We start from the raw sequence: 3847 nt of genomic DNA, 5'->3' as shown, positions 1-3847 counted from the left end.
GAGCAAGCGGGCTTTCTCCAGTTATGGCGAGCAGGGGCTCCTCTTCGTTGCGGTGTGCGGGCTTCTCATTGCAGTGGCTTCTCTTTGTTGCACAGCACAGACTCTAGGTGCGCAGGCTTAAGTAGTTGTGGTGTGTGGGCTCAGTAGTTGTGCCTCACGGGCTTTAGAGCGCAGGCTCAGTAATTGTGGTGCATGGGCTTAGTTACTCCGCAGCATGTGGGATCTTCCCAGATCAGGACTCGCACCCGTGTCCCCTGCATTGGCAGGCGGATTCTTAACCACTGCGACACCAGGGAAGCCCTCCCTACCTTTCTTAATTGGGTTATCAAACAATTCAAGAAACTATTCATTACACTTATGCAAAATTTATCCTTATAATGAACTACTGCTTTGGGTATGACCTTAAAAAAATTTTTTTTGTTGTTGTTACAATTCACTGCTTAATGTTAGAAACATTTATATGGAATTTATCATTGACTTTTTATGACTTTTGTTTCATATTTTCAGGACCTAGTACTACTTGGTGTACCTCTCCAAATGTCTGCTGAATTGAATTCAATCTAAGCAATTGTGATAAAATGCGTCTAATAGTTAACTATAGTAAATCACCATGAAGATGGCCTCTTGCATTTTAAAATGACAGAGGGATACTTCGCATATTATATTTTCTCACTTGTTTTACGGAACCATGCCAAAATGTCTTTCCAAACTGAAATTAAAGCGGTGAGGCATAATTAAAAATATATATTTGGGGCTTCCCTGGTGGCGCAGCGGTTGAGAGTCCACCTGCTGATGCAGGGGACACGGGTTCGTGCCCCGGTCCAGGAAGATCCCACATGCCACAGAGCGGCTGGGCCCGTGAGCCATGGCCGCTGAGCCTGCACATCCGGAGCCTGTGCTCCGCAACGGGAGAGGCCACAACAGTGAGAGGCCCGCATACCGCAAAAAACAAAACACAACAACAACAACAACAAATATATATATATATATATATATATATATATATATATATATATATATATTTGGTCTTTGTCTTTGATTCCTGGCACAGAGGTCCAAAAACTCTTCGAGTTTCCTGAGTGATAGGAGTGTCTGTCATTCATAAGGGGCGACTGTAGATCATGCTTGAGTTTGTCCTAATGAGACAACTTAGGGTGTTCCCCCCTCCAGATAGCCTCAGAATGGGGACTGGTCACCAGAAAGACCAAGCACTTTATTAGAGGGTGGGAACACTCTGTCTGGCCTACCAGCCTCCGGGAGAAGAAGGGGGACTGGAGATTGAGCTCTATAAATACCCTTGAACAATGAGGCTCAGGAGAGCTTCCAAATTGGTGAACACGTCGAGATGCTGGGAGGGTGGAGGACCCAGAGAGGACATGGAAACTCCATGTCCCCCCACCCTTGCCTTATGCATCTCTTTCTTTTGCTGTCCCTGAATTGTATCCTTTATGATAAACCAGTAACAGGAAGTAAAGCTCTGTGAGTCATTCCAGCAAGTTACTGAACTTGAGGGAACTGTCATGGGAACACAGAAGGCCACTTACTGTACAACTCGATTCATATAAAAAATCCAGAATAGTCCATTCCATAGGGATAGAAAGTAGATTAATGGTTTCCAGGAGCTGTGGGGAATGGGTTGACTGCTAATGGGTAAGGGGTTTCCATCTGAGATAATAAAAAAGTTCCAGAATTAGACAGCGGTGATGGTTATACAACACTGTGACTGAACTTACTGCCACTGAATTGTACATTTTAAAATAGTTCAAGTGGTAAACTTTGTTATGTGTAAATTACCACAATTTAAAAAAATGCACCCATTAAGATGGCTGTTATCAAGAAGCCAGAAAACACAAGTTGGTAAGAATGTGGAGAAATTGGAACACTTGTGCACTGTTGGTGAAATGGCACAATTGCTGTGGTACACAGTTGGCAGTTCCTCAAAAAGTTAAACACAGGATTACCATGTGACCAAGAAATTCCACTTGTGTATATACTCAAAAGAATTGAAAGCAGGGACTCGAATGGATATTTGTACACCTGTGTCCACAGCAGCATTATTCACAATAGCTAAAAGGTGGAAGCAACTCAAATGTCCATTGCCAGATGAATGGATACACAAAATGTGGTCCATCCATACAATACAATGGAGTATTAGCCTTTAAAGGGAAGGAAATTCTAACACAGGCTACAGCATGGATGAACCTTGAAGACGTATGCTGCGTAAAATTTGCCACACTCAAAAGGACAAATATATGATTCCACACAGGTGAATAGTCAAATTCATAGAAAAGAAGGTAGAATGGAGGTTGCCACCGGCTGGGAAGAAGAGGGATGGAGAGTTGTTTCATGGGGACAGGCTTTCAGTTTGGGAAAATGAAAAAATTCTGGAGATGCATGGTGGTGATGGTTGCACCACAATGTGACTGTACTTAATGCCACTGAACTGCACTCTTAAAAATGGTTAGGGCTTCCCCGGTGGCACAGTGGTTGAGAGTCCGCCTGCCGATGCAGGGGACACGGGTTCGTGCCCCGGTCCGGGAAGATCCCACATGCCGTGGAGCGGCTGGGCCCGTGAGCCATGGCCACTGAGCCTGCGAGTCTGGAGCCTGTGCTCTGCAACGGGAGAGGCCACAGCAGTGAGAGGCCCGCGTACAGAAAAAAAAAAAAAAGGTTAAAATGGTAAATTTTATGTTATGTATAGTTTACCATAATTTTTTTAAAAACACGAAAAACTAAAAAAAGAAAGAAAAGGAGAGAAAAGAAAAGAAAAAGAGCAAGGGCCCTCCTTCCTTCCCCAGAGGGCCCCGCGAGAAGAGGATGCAAGGCTCATCCAGAAGGGGGCGCGTCGGTTCCTCGTTCTCCTCCGCAGCATCCGGGGCTACCCAAGAGGAGTCACTCCACCTCAACTTCGCTTAACTTCAAATCTGGGGCAGGGCGTGGCGGCGGAGGGGCGGTGACGCGGGGGGGGGTCCCCTTTTTCCCGGGCTGTCCGGCCCCTTCCCCGTGTTTGGGTGGCGCAGACGGTGCCAGCTCTGAAGCGCGCGCCATTCTCTGGAAAGCTCATGTCTTTCCAGAAGGCTTCCTCTGCTTCCCAGGCTGGCAGAGCTCGCGTCCGGAGGAATCCCCTATTTTATTCTATTTCACCTATTTCATTGCTGCTCTCACAGGATGGCCAGCAATAACTTTGGGGAACAGACTCAGCGCGTCGCCCTCACACACATCAGGCTCCTGCAGCGCGCACAGCGCGCTCCGCGTGGACACGGCTACCCGCCCCTTCCTCCCAGTGACGCGTAGCAGCTGCTCCCAGAGCCGCCCAGAAAAATCCGCATAGCCCTCCCCCGGTGGACGTCTCCTGATTGAAACAAAAACTCCGTCGTGGAGGCTAGTTTCTGAACTCTTCATAACTGGAGCCAAAATAGCACCATAGGAAGCTGTATACCAGTCTTTTCCTTGGAGAACGAGAAGAATTTTAATTTCTAACGCTTAAAACTTTTAATAAAATGCCTGAAGAAACAGACATCTGCAGGGGTAATGGGATGAAGGTTCAAACTAAAACCACTCCTATCTTGATTTGGTAGGTTGCCTAAGTGGGGAATGTTTTTTAAAAAGAAATGTTTCCTAGACATAAGTGAGAGGAAGGAGGAGAAAACAAGGAGAAAGGCAGAGAACTAGGGGCTTCCCTGGTGGTGCAGTGGTTAAGAATCCGCCTGCCAATGCAGGGGACACGGGTTGGAGCCCTGGTCTGGGAAGATCCCACATGCTGCGGAGCAACTAAGGCCGCGTGCCACAACTACTGAGCCCACGTGCCAAACTACTGAAGCCCATGCACCCAGAGCCTGTGCTCCGA

This window comes from Hyperoodon ampullatus (assembly GCF_949752795.1).
Source record: "Hyperoodon ampullatus genome assembly, chromosome: 2".
Lineage (NCBI taxonomy): Eukaryota > Metazoa > Chordata > Mammalia > Artiodactyla > Ziphiidae > Hyperoodon > Hyperoodon ampullatus.
This window is presented reverse-complemented; position numbering follows the sequence as displayed.